Source organism: Peromyscus californicus, unplaced genomic scaffold (genome assembly GCF_007827085.1).
Source record: "Peromyscus californicus insignis strain IS unplaced genomic scaffold, ASM782708v3 Scaffold_10__1_contigs__length_136768540, whole genome shotgun sequence".
NCBI classification, from domain to species: Eukaryota; Metazoa; Chordata; class Mammalia; order Rodentia; family Cricetidae; genus Peromyscus; species Peromyscus californicus.
The window spans coordinates 76051741-76065546 of record NW_026294391.1 but is presented as its reverse complement, the minus strand read 5'-3'; the positions used below and the strand labels follow the sequence as shown (position 1 = coordinate 76065546).

Genomic DNA, 13806 nt, shown 5'->3' with positions numbered 1-13806 from the left:
TTGTTTTGAGTGAATGAAGTCTTACACAAATTATGAACTATGTGAATTTATTTATACTAAGTTATAGAGAATACAAAACTAATCTGTGGTGGAAATTAACCAGTACGATAGTTACTTCTTGCAACTGGAGCTGAAGATTCCTACTAATAAAATGATAACAATGAAAGTCAAGGGCAAATTGCATTAACTAATATAAAGAAGTTAGAAAAAATGTCTGATATCTTCATTTTTATTCTGAGACAGGATCTCATGCAGCCAGACTGGCTTCACATTTGGGCTATGTACCCAAGGTTGCTCTTAAACTTTCAATTCTCTTTCTTTCACTTCTTGAGTGTTGGTACCTAGGACATATGCCAGCACAATTATTTTATGCAATACTGGGGATTGAATTCAGAGCTTTTTGCATGCTAGACAAATACTCTACCAACTGAGTTACATCTTAAGCCCCTGGTAATTTCTTACTCTATTGAACATAAGTCTGATTGTATAGTGAAAAATATATGTTCATTATCTTTATCTTCAGAATTCATGAGCACTGAATGGAGGATAACTGGAATTTTGAATAAACTTGGAAGAAATATCAATGTCAATGGTAACATTGAATAAAAAGTTGCAAAAGAAAAGCTTCTTGAGCAGATTTTTCCTACAATGTCTTGGAAACCATACTGAGAATCAATGGGATAGTACTAAAGAAAACTGAAATTAATATTAAATCGAGGTCTTTGGTTTACATGAAATAAATGCATACAGAATATTGCCTAGAAATTGAGAACCTAAAAGGCAAACATCTTTGATGTGTGTAAGCTCATCAACTCAACATTGGTTTGCAAACATTTCTTGGAAAGTTGAAAAGGGAGGGATGGTGGTGAGGACTTTCTGCTATGTTACTATATCTGCTACATTACTATATGTTCCTCAGTGACTGGCTCTCTGAGAGATGATTTACAAGGAATGTTTTGGAGATTTGAGAGTGGAAGAATGAAACAAAATTCTTGATTTCAGCACTCAAGCTTAGGAACATTTCAGAGAGCTGTAAAGGACTACTCACAATAACACTGGAAGACACGATGCAGCTTTTACACATAACAATAAGAGTCTTTTTATTATTCTTCTATTCAGGAAGATAAATCTTCTAGGCCAGGTCAAATTTATTGTCACAGTTGGATAGTCCAGGGCCCTTACAATCCCGGGTTAGAGAATACCTCTACAACATTTAGCTAAGCATTTTTTTCTTCTCATCAATCTATCAGTTACAGAAATTGCTCCTTTTCTCCTGGGAAGGAGTGAATGTTCTTTCTTCTATTTTCCTATAAGAGAAAAAGAGTATAAATTTCCTCCTTTTCATGTTCCAATCAGACTTCATCACCCTGCTGAGGATCAAATTCAAGGCCTTGAACATACCAGCCAAGCTTTCTACTACTTGACTATACTTCTTAGCTATCACAAGTCATTGAGGATGAACTTCCCACATTACTTCAAGATGTTTTGGAAGGGTCTTAATTTAGAGGCACACGTTTCCTTCTTTGTGCTCGCCTCCACTTATATACAAACCTTCCAGTCTGCCACAGGCTTGCAATATGGCCTGTTTCTAAAATTCTTTGTTTATTCTCAAAAAACCTTCCTGAGAGGTATATAGCATATTCATTATCATCTCCATTTCACAAATAAGGTAATAGAGATTCAGAGAGATTGATTTATTACATGGCAAGATTGGAACTAGACCAACACACTCCTGAGTAATGCTTTTATGCAAATTCATAAATTATATTCAATTTTTCAATGTCTCATTTATTCTCTTACAGATTTATTAACTTATTAATTTATTAATCATTTTCCATGTATTAGACAGTATATACTGGATTTATTTTGATATGCATTTTATACAGAAATTTGTTGTTATAGGTCTATGTTTTGACAATGTAAGTTAACAGTTAATAGTTGATGAATCAAACTGTTCTTTATTTTCAAAGGTATTGATTCATATTAATAAGCTGAGGTTTCACATTGTGGCAGACAATTTTATGTTGAACATTTCTAAAGCATTGAAATATCACATTATAAAAATAATAAGACATATTTTAAAAAATTAGACACTACAGAAAAGAAAAATCTCTGTAATTTCTCCAACGTAAGTACTGTTACTGTTTTTATTCAGTTGTCTCTGAAAACTAGTATTGGAAGGATTTCTCCTATCAGGATTTGTGTACTGCGTTCATGTTTTATTTAATTCTTACAATAATCTCCATCATGAGCAATGTTTTAGCTCTAATTTAAAAAATCAGTTACAAAACTGAAAGAAAACAGGACTTTTAAACCTACAGTTCTCATGAAAGCTTGCTGAACATGGGCTAAGGAACAAGTGCTCTCTACTAAAACCCTTTCTGGAGTTCCTCAAAAAGAACTGTGTGCTGTCATCCTGTTACTGCCCATTCATCTTATGGCAATTAAGTCCCTTCCATAATCAGTCTACTGAAGTAGCCTCAGCACTGCAAAGCCTTCAATACCACCTGGAGGAATGAAGATGTGTTTGAGAGGCCGGAAAGAAGGAGAAGCAAAGAGACTTTTCTATTGTGGTGGTGATTTGGGGGGGAAGTTGTTTTGTTCTTGCTTTTGTTTGCTTGCTTGCTTACTTTCTTTTCTTTTCTTTTGTTGGGGGACACAGCAGGGATGAGGGGAGGAAATGGGGGGGATCAGGAGGTGAGCAGAATTGGGGTGAGTGATGTGAAACTCCCAAAGAGTCAATAAAGAAGTCAAATAAAAAAAAGTAGCTTCTGGAAATTTCACTAGTGACCTTGGAAACACCAAATCCCATAAGCAATTTCCCATAAACATTTTAGTTGGCTGCTGGTCTACAGAAATTGACACCTTTAATCTCTGCCTTCTTGAAACTCTTATCTTGCTTTGTGTGAAAGGAATGACTCCCATTTCTACTCTGCTGTCTGCAGTTATCAGAAGTGTTTATGGTATGCTTTTCTTCCATTTGAATTCCACAACACTCTTATTCTTGAATCCAGTTTTGGTTAACTTTTTCATCTAATTTACTCTTAAAGACTGTCATCCACATAATTGGCTTACCCTGTATTTTAAATACTAATGACCTTCAAATCTAGTCCACTCATTAAAAAGAATATATATTCATGGATGTTACAAAAACATTTATCCATTGAGAAAAATTTAGAGCATGCAGAAATGGGGAAAGGAAAGTAACGTGATCCTCCTATCAGCTAGAAATAATGATTGTTATTTTTGTGTTTCATCTTTTAAAATATTACTATGTGTTTCTTAATAGGTCTTCATTGTAGTATATATATATATATATATATATATATATATATATATATATATATATATATATATATAATTCTAATTTGCACAAATGAAAATATCTTTTCCTTGCCTTGAAATCCTATTACAAAACTAAGCTACATTAATCAGAGTTATTCCACTTCTAAGAGTAAGATTTCTTCCAGAAACGACAGAAGAGTGTTCCAGAGCCCATTCTACAGAGTAGCTTCTGAAAGTTGCTTTTTAAATCTGCTCCTTTTCAGGTCTCTCCACTACTCCCTGTGTTCTCTTTGGTGTTAGACTGCTCAAAAAAGGCTGTTACTCAAAAGCTCTTCAGACAAAAATTTTTCTTACCTTGTTTTTGTATATCCTTCTCTACACTTAAGTAGTCTTAACATATCACAAAAATATGATGAGTAACAACAGCCAACTTATTGCTCATTTTACTCCATATTACCAATTTTAAAAAACATTTAAGAAGAAAATATTCAGCCTGGCAGTGGTGGTGCACACCTTTAATCCCAGCCCTTTAAAACCCGGCAGAGGCAGGCGGATCTCTGTGAGTTCAAGGTCAGCCTGGTCTATAAATCAAGTTCCAGGACAGGCTCCAAAGCTACACAAAGAAACCTTGTCTCGAAAATTAAAAAAGAAAATTAAAGAAGAAGAAGAAGAAGAAGAAGAAGAAGAAGAAGAAGAAGAAGAAGAAGAAGATGAAGAAGAAGAAGATGAAGAAGAAGAAGAAGAAGAAGAAGAAGAAGAAGAAGAAGAAGAAGAAGAAGAAGAAGAAGAAGATATTCTAGATTACACATTTTTAGTTTGTTTAAATAATTATGTGTATTAGTGTTTTACTTACATACATGTATGTGAACCATGTAGAGGTCAGAAGAGGGCACAAGATCCCCTGGAACTTGAGTTACAGATAGTTGTAAGCCATCATGTGGGTGCTGGGAATGAAACCTAGGTCCTCTTAAGGAGCAACAAGTACTCTTAGCTAAGCTACTTCTCCAGCCCTGAAACTTATTACTTATTGGTGACTCTCTTTCCACCCTAATTGCCTTAATGATAAACTTTAAACTTTCAGTCTAGAATGTAAATCCCTTTAAGACATAAATGAAATTGTGTGTAGTATTAAGTCTAGTACAGTTTACCTGTCTTCTTCATGATCTGGCTATTGTCCATCAATCTGTGATTATGTCTCCTTATACTGCCTGAATCTTGCACACCAGTAATTCTGAGCTACTTTGTATTTTCCAGAACTTTCTATTTTCTTGTTATTTGAAAGTATGAAATGTACTTCAGGTGGTTCCCCTTTCTTTGACTGCCACTAGACATGCCAACTCAACAACGCATAACGTTAGTGTTCAGCAAAAATTTTATCATCCCTAGAGAGTCTCTGCTATCACTAGCTACTTCACGTAATTCTAAAGGACAGCCATGTAGTTATTAAATATTTGGATGATTAAAATTTTGTGGTCTAGAATTGCCTATAGTATATTTATAAACAAGAACAATAAAAATCACTATGTATAATTTTATTGCTTACATCATTCTATTTATATAATAAATGAGAAAAATATATAAAAATGTTATAATAGATTAGGTTTAGATGGCGTGTTATAGAGTAATTATATTTTTATACTTTTAAAAATTAAAGTTTACATAATGCTTATGTTTTGCATATATCAAAAATGTATTTCAAAAGCTTTCATACTTCATTCAGCAGAATATTTAGAGACCATCTTTGTATCTCCAGGAGCAGCTTACATAGGTTTTGGCAGAAAATAGGAACAAAAATATAAGACATCAGCTAGTTTGCTTTGGAAAACTTCTGAAGTAAGATTTATTCTTCATTATGGCTCACATAAACACTTGAAGTAATGAAAATTAACATCAAATGAACTCACCTGTGTGTTTTTAAACTGAACTTTGAGTGGGGAGACAGGAGGTGAGTAAGAAAATGGCAATTTTTTTATTATGGTAGGTTATTTTTATACAAAGAAAGTAGTACACCATAGTTCCAAATACAGAAGGATATAGTATGTGGAGTTATATTCTGTTAGCTTAAATTAATTAGCTTCATGGACTAGTGCTTTGGACTGGTTACTAATGATGGTGTTGGCTGAAAAAGAGATAGCTGTCAAATTACAGAATCATGACAGGAAAATAGAACCCACTTAAAGATATGTAATGTATTGATTTTATTGCTTGTAGAAGGTGTGATTGATCATTTGAGTTTAGTTTTAAATCATTTCTAAAAGGCTGTCACTGACAACTATTTCACACTATTAAAACCCCCAGTCATTTGCCGTGCATTGATTCAATTCCAAATTCCATATACCTTTTATTATTTTAATTAAAAATTTTCTTTGCCAAGTATTATATTCTCACTCTGAAATATTGAAGCAATTCAAATACCTATAGAGTAAAAGGTGAGGTTTTCTTCACAGCTCACCTAACTTCCATTCCCAAGTGAATGTTTTCTTCTAAGAGGCAGTCATCATTAAGGTTGATATGTGTCTTTCCAAAATGGTGCCTATGGAACTAAATATATACATATGTGCAAACACTCATGTATTTTCACACATAGGTATTTATTTGCATATATATTTATAAAAATGCATATATTTGCATTTGTATACATATATAAATATACATATACAAATAAACATACACAAAACATCTGCAAGTATGTGGTACTCCTACATTCTTTAAATGACAACATCTTGTATAAGGAAGTCAACAATTTAATTTTCCACTGACAACTTTTAACCATGTCAGTACAAACAGAGCTATCCCTCTTTGTTTCTATTACTTCGAAATTAATAATATCAATGTGTTATCAATGTACCACAATTCACTAATCACTCTCTTTTTGAATGATAGGACTTTTTAAAAGGTTTGTTTTTATTTTATGTGCATGGATGTTTGCCCACATGGATGCAGGATCATTTAGAGGATAGAAGATGGCATCAGATGCTCTACAACTGGAGTCAGAGACAGTTGTTAACTGCCATGTGGGCACTAGGAATTCAACCAAGTTCCTCTGCAAAAGCAACAAATACTCTTAAGTGCTGAGGCATATATCCAGCCTCTTGAGTAATGGTTTGATGCTGACTCGCTTATTTGATAGTATTTTCTTATAGAATCTTGCAGTAAACATACTTATACATGTTTATTTGGGTTCAAGTTCGAATATTTCTTTATCACAGTTTAAAACTACTATTGCTAGGTCCACTTTTATCTTTACAACATACTACAAAATGTCCTTCAAAATCATATCATATCCCAACTAACAATTGATGGAACTATCTATTTCTAATACTCTGGCGAACTTTTCCCTCGACGGGGAAAGGTTGTTTTCTTTCACATCAATTAATAGGCACTTACTTAATGTTTTAGGTCATTAAAATTTGGTTTAATGGTGATGTATATATAGAAAATAATTTTTCCCAGAATATTGCTTGTCTTTTCTTTCAACGTCTTCAGTTTACACTCTATTCTCATTTTGCTTTCAGGTTTCAGACCAGAGTCCATTCTTTCCTTTATTCTTGTACATTTAAGGTTATACTTCCTTCCCTACCTGGTTCCTATAAGAGTTACTTTGCTAGTTCATTTTCTTTAGTTCCACTGTCATATAGCTGTATCTATTTTTCTTATGGGTTTGGTAGTGTTTCTGGCATTATACTACTGTGTGCTCTCCAAGCTTCCTGGTTTTTTAGACATTTTGTCTGGTGTTCAGCGTTAATTTACTAAAAGTTTCTCACTCTCGAGGGCTGAGGATGTGTGTGTATGACCCTGGTTTTAAGCTCCTGTAACATACTGCTGTGCTGTGGGATGGTCTGTATGTCAAATGTGTTGCTGATTGGTCAATGAATAAATCACTGATTGGTCAGTGGCCAGGCAGGAAGTATAGGCGGGACTAACAGAGAGGAGAATTGAGAGAACAGGAAGCTGGGTGGGGGAGACACTGCCAGCCGCCATGATGACAAACAGCATGTGAAGATGCCGGTAAGCCACAAGCCATGTGGCAAGGTATAGATTAATGGAAATGGATTAATTTAAGCTGTAAGAACAGTTAGCAAGAAGTCTGCCACGGCCATACAGTTTGTAAGCAATATAAGTCTCTGTGTTTACTTGGTTGTGTCTGAGTGGCTGTGGGACTGGCAGGTGAGAGAGATTTGTCCTGACTGTGGGCCAGGCAGGAAAACTTTAGCTACAAATGGCGCCCAACATGTTGGCAAGAGTTTCCACCTAAAACCTGAGTAAAAAGATTCTAAAACAGAGCTAAAAGCAGCTCCTAGCTGTCTCTTTCAAGCTAGTGGCAGCCTGTGTGTTTGAGCTACTATGGCGGGTTCCTAGCATGCGCGCTCGACCGCGCTCGACCTGCCTTATGGCAGGAATGAGGCCTCTGCAAGTGGCACATTAAGCTGCATGGTGGATTTAGACTTTGCTAGTACAAAACAAAAAAAGAGGTTTCTGGGCTACATGCTGCTTGGATAAAAGCATAGACCCACAATAGCTCCCAGAGCTGGTGGTAAAGTACCACCCCCATGTTGGGAAGCTAAAGTGGGCGGAGCCAGCAGCCATAGCACCAGCACCGTTTCAGGCTTAGAAGGCTTCAGTTTAAAGCAATAGGCTCAAGCTAATATAAAAAAAATAAGCCACGTAAAGATGGCTACCACACAGAGAATCTGGATTATGTTCTCTTTGATATTTGTAACTGAAGAAAAACATTTGATTACAAAAGCTGTTGAGTTATGCCAAAATGTATATTTTAAAGGTACCTTGACTTCAAAATTTGGATGTAATGATATGTTGCTTTGGAAAGGAGGCTCTGCTTTTGTTTCCACAGAAAGCCAGAGGCTATGGATTTGTTCCAGATTAAGATACATCAGGTTTGACCAGCCAAGATCACCTGAAAGGTCTCCGATGACACCATAGCCCAGATGATCCAACATCCAGAACCGTTTCAAGGCAACTGGCTCAGACGATACACCCTCATGGACTTCTCCATAATCCTAAAATATTCTTTGTGTCCCCATAAGATACAGCGCCCCCCTCCAGCAGGATGTAGTAAGAGAAGCTACGCCCAAATTCCCAAATATACCAAGCTGACTTGGGAGATGTGTAAAGGTTAAAACCTTCCTTTTTAAGAAAAGAAAAGGGGAAGTGCTGTGGGATGGTCTGTATGTCAAATGTGTTGCTGATTGGTCAATGAATAAATCACTGATTGGTCAGTGGCCAGGCAGGAAGTATAGGCGGGACTAACAGAGAGGAGAACTGAGAGAACAGGAAGCTGGGTGGGGGAGACACTGCCAGCCGCCATGATGACAAACAGCATGTGAAGATGCCGGTAAGCCACGAGCCATGTGGCAAGGTATAGATTTATAGAAATGGATTAATTTAAGCTATAAGAACAGTTAGCAAGAAGCCTGCCACGGCCATACAGTTTGTAAGCAATATAAGTCTCTGTGTTTACTTGGTTGTGTCTGAGTGGCTGTGGGACTGGCAGGTGAGAGAGATTTGTCCTGACTGTGGGCCAGGCAGGAAAACTTTAGCTACACTGCTGTGCCAAGCTTCCACCTTGGAGGGAAGGTCATTATGACAGAAGATGTTCTGAAGAAAGGTGAGAGAATTCCATCCTGCAGGGGAGTTCCATAAGAAACAGGATGTCCTGCCTGTGTCATCATTGCCCCAGTACATTAAGCAGGTGAGAGTGGCCAACCAATATCTGGTTTAACTTGAGGCCCATGCCACAAGAAAGAGCCCATATCCTACTCTGAGACTGGATATGAGAGACTGGATAACACAGAGACGTAGTGAAGACCAAACATGATTAGCAAAAAAGGAAGTGAAATGATTCCTAATGATATTCTGCTATACTCAATAGGGTAGCTTGTTCAATCATCACCAAAGAGAATTCCCCCAGCAGCATATAGGAGCAGGTATGAGCTCCATAACCAAACATTATGCTGAAAGAGTATAAATTGGAGGGCTCCACTGGGCTCTCCTTGGAGCTTGGGGAACCCCGCAGAAGAGGAAGAGGAAAGACTGTAGGAGTCAGAAAGGATGGAGACACTAGAAGAACATGTCCCACTGAATCAACTAGGTAGGGTTCATATGGGCTCACAGAGACTGAAGTTGCAAGCGCAGGTCCTGCATGGGTCCTCTGCATATATGTTATGGCTGCTAGCTTGGTGTTTTATGAGAATTCTAACAGTGGAAGTGGGCGTACCTCTGACTGTTTTGCCTTTCCTTGAGACTCTTTTCCTCCTATGGAGTTTCTTTGTCTAGCTTTGATGTGGTACTTTTGCCTTGTCTTATTGTTTCTTATTTTGTCATGTTTGGCTGTTGTCTCTTAGAGGTCAGCTCTTTTCTGAAGAAAAAAACGGAGAGGGAGTGAATCTGAGGGAGAGGGGAGGGGGAGGGAGTAGCTGGAAGGAGTGGTGGTGGGGGAAATTGTGCTCAGACTGTATAGTATGAGAAAAGAATATATTTTCAATATATAAAAAAAGGAAACATGGTGTTCAAAGATGATAGGGTGAAGCAACAGGCTATTCTAAAGGGAGGCAGAACATTTCATCTTGTAGGAAACTCCATTAAGATCAGTAAGCAAAAAGCTCAATAGCTTCATTTATTGAAAATAACCAGGTTTTCTAAGTCCCTCATTATCCAAGCATACATAAGCAGTAAGAACAGCTAAATGACATTTTCAGAACATCCAAGGTACCTGGAAAAATCACAGACAAAATGAACTGACTTGGGGAGTTTCAGACAAACTGGGCTGTCTGTAAAGAACGTGCTTCAACCTGTTGAGCTGCCAGCAGGGTTTGCAGTGCACTTCAGGCCTCCAGCTTTGTGAGGTACTGCATATGCCAGTGTGCTTTCAGCAATGCCACTGCCTTTGAGTTATTTCTACTTCTGTAAGCAACCACTCACCAGTATTCCTATAAATAACTCCAATAAAACGCAGTGGTTCACCAAGTTGACCTTAGTTGGTATCCACAGTTTGATCTGTTATCAGTTCTCTGTCTGGGGGTAGTTCATGTCTCCCCAGGAATAAGTTTCATAAAATACACATACATTTCTTAATACTGTCCCTTCAATGTCATGTGCTATGTTCTATAAGCTCCTTATATTCCCATTATGAATATGTTTAACATTTTTACAATTGTCCCACAGCTGATTGTTTTTTATTATTTTATCTTTACCTGCCAGAGAAATTTATGATTACTAATTCTTTTCCATATTCTTGGATTCTCCATGTCTCTGCCTATTTGCCTCTTCATGAATGCTGTTTGCATTTTCAATCTATGCCCTTAACACATTAGTTACTACTGTTGTAAAATTCTGATCAACTGTAATAAATGTGTCATATCAGAGCATGGTCAGATGCATACATAAACTGTTCACACTGTTTCTTATGTTAGAACATTCTCTGTGATTTTTCTGCATGTGAAAATTTTATATGTTGTATACACGGTGTAACAGAAAATGAGGCTAGTAACCCTATAGAGAATATCACCATGTGAACATGGTGAAGCATTGAGTTTGTTTCATGTTTTAGCTGGAGAGGCTGAACATCTTTATGTGTCTCCAGTGACATTCTTTATCTTCTTTATTGTTTTTGGACTTCCCCAGAACTCTACCTAAAGTCAGGCTCTTTAAGTTCTTTAACTGAAAAAGTCCATTGTTACTAATGTGAGCTCTGTGGTCAAGTATAAGATATGGAATATTATCTGTCATTCAGCTTTACATATCTTGTATCATATCATTTAAAATCTATTATTTTGTAAAGCTGAATCTATTATTCTTTCTTCTCATACTTTCTGAGATTTATTGTCTTGTTTAAGTTAACCTTCACCACTTTAGTATTAGCCCAAGATTTATGTGCTGTCAATTTTTATCTTTGTGGTTCTCCACATTTACTTTTTAGACTGTGTGTGTCTGGATCTAGGTATCTGTGAAGAGAATATATCTACATAGCTAAAAAAAAAGATGAACAAATAACATGTATGTATGAATTTGGCACCTGGGTTCAGAAATGAGGTATTTTGAAGTGAGGTATTATCAGTAATTTAAAAGGCCCATTTCCCTTCATGAAGTAACTAGTACCATGATTATCATAAATGTTATTTTCTTGTCTTCTTTCTTTTCTCTTTTAATATCTTTTAACTATTGTTGGTGTTGGTAGAGGTGTGTGCTTATGTGTGTGTGCAAATGTACTTGCCTGGGAATATATTTTGGAGGACAGATGTTGATGTTAGATGTTTTCTTCCATCATTTTCCACCTATTACTTTGAGATACAGTCTCTCACTGAACATGGAATTTTCCATTTAAGCTATACTGGTAAGCCAGCAAGCCCCAGGGATCCTCTTGTGTCCATGACCAATACTGGTACCACAGGTGTGCTCTTCCATGCCTTGTTTTTTTCACATGAATTATTGGGTTCCAGATGGAGACACTCATGCTTACTCAGCAAGTACTTTGTCTGCTGAGCCACCTCCTCAGCCCCTGTATTTTTTTTCTGTATTGTTTTACCACTTGTATGTGTTCCAGAATGACTTATTTTTTACTTACTTTGTGATTTTATGTAAATGAAATCATAGAGTATCATATTAGTTGTGATGCTTCAGAAGCAAAAGAATGTTGGATTTTATAGAAGGAGGTTTTTGAATAGGGTATTGAAGGATGTGATGCTCTAAATCTGCTGCATAGATCAGTAGCTAGCCACTCAGAAAAGGCTCGGTTGTAGTTTCAGTAGAAAGCTAGGCCATCTGGATTCTCGAAAGAACTGATATTCCAGTTCAGATATAAAGGCTGACTACTATAAAATAGGAAAAATTGATATTGTAAACAATGCCCAAAGAGAGGTTTCTGGAAAATTCTTTCTTGATCAGGTGAAGATGATTTGTTGTTGTTTTTATCTATTAAATCCTTCAGGTCATTAGATAAGGCTTATCTAGCATATAGAAGGCAATTTTATTCATGATTAATAAGGCAGATTAAATAGTACTGTCTCCTCAGAACATCTTCATACATCTGAATAATGTTAGGACAAATATGTGGACATATTATGAACCAGCAAAATTGACACATAACATTAAATCCCCTATTAGTTGCTTTTTTGCCTAAAGTTACATTATTACAGATCACAGTGTTGGTAAATGTCAAAGTAATTGTTTTCATTCAGATTGTAGACTGTGTCACAATGGTTAACAGACATTTGGCTTGTCTCATGTATTTATGTGTGCAAAATTTATCATATCTCTTTGAATGTGCATGTGAAAAAGAATTTTTGTAGTACTGAGTATTGAAACAAGACAAGCAAGAGCTCTGCCACTGAGTTACACTTTGAATCTTTCAAGAGTTACTATTAGGTATACCTAGGAGGGGATATGCTGAGTTGAAGGTATATACATGTTCCGTTGACTAGGTAACAGCAAACTGTATTTCAAAGTTGTTTAAAATAGTGTTCACATTCCTCCAACTTCTTCTAGATTGTCTTTCCTGTTCCTTTCATTTTTACTCTTCCCTGTAACCTTGAGATCATCATACTGAGTGCCAGTAAATCACTTATTCTTTATTATAGCTTCTGAGGTTTGTACTTTGATTAAGAATCCCACTCTTGCACCCAAAGTACAACATATAAACATATACATTTTAACCCATTACAGTATTGCTTGTGTGCTATACTTAAGTTTGGAATTAATTTTTTAAAACTCCTCCATTACATTTTATTTGATATACAGTATTTACAATAGTTATATAAATAACCACCTTTATTGGAAGGTAAATTTATATATAATTGATAATTAAGTTTTCAATTTTCTTCCAGAACAATATTTTACTTGCTAACACTTTTCTGAATGATATGGCCTCTGGAGGAACATCTTTGTGTTCTTTTGCTTCTGCAACCTTTATACTGTAAACTTGTTGGCTTCAAACAAATTTATTCTTTCATAATGACCAGATGCACAAAATTAATGTGTGGTCAGCACCACTTGCCTGACAGTCTGCAAGTGAGGTTTTGTTCCATGAACAGTCCTGCTTCTGAGGGCCACAAGCTTTTCTTAGCTCGTGTCTAAATGACTCCAGGGTTTTATTTCCAGCTTTACAAGGTTTTCTCTTCTTCTGTGTAATAGCCTCTTAATTCACATCTATATGCACATTTGTCATAGATTCATTGTCCACCCAAGCAATCCAAAACAATTTCCTCATTTCATTATCCCCTTCTTATTACATCAGGAAAAGATTTGGCTTCAAATAAAGTAATATTCAGAAGTTCTGAAGATAATGATGTGAACTGGTCTTTCTAGGTAAGTTGTTTAACTCTCTTTACAAAAATAGGTATATTAATGTGTTGACTGTAAACATATGTATGTATGTGCATCACATGTATATCTTGGGTCCATGGAGGTCAGAAGAGTGTGTAAGGGACCCTGGAACTTGACTCCCAGACAGTTTTGAACCACCATATGGTTCCTGAGATCCAAACCTTGGTCCTCCTGAAACATAAT

General features: G+C 36.3%; 1 long non-coding RNA gene across 9 annotated transcripts in view; it reads left to right on the top strand.

Moving 5' to 3' along the window:
* Nucleotides 1-13806, top strand: part of LOC128108548 (uncharacterized) — a 188141-nt gene that overhangs the window by 56429 nt on the left and 117906 nt on the right. For 8 of the 9 annotated variants that reach the window (XR_008217519.1, XR_008217513.1, XR_008217520.1 and 5 more), the window contains exon 6: nucleotides 13535-13605. This is a non-coding gene — a long non-coding RNA (uncharacterized LOC128108548). Of the gene's footprint in view, nucleotides 1-523; nucleotides 3277-13534; nucleotides 13606-13806 lie in introns of those variants that run through there. The other variant, XR_008217525.1, reaches the window with a different exon arrangement.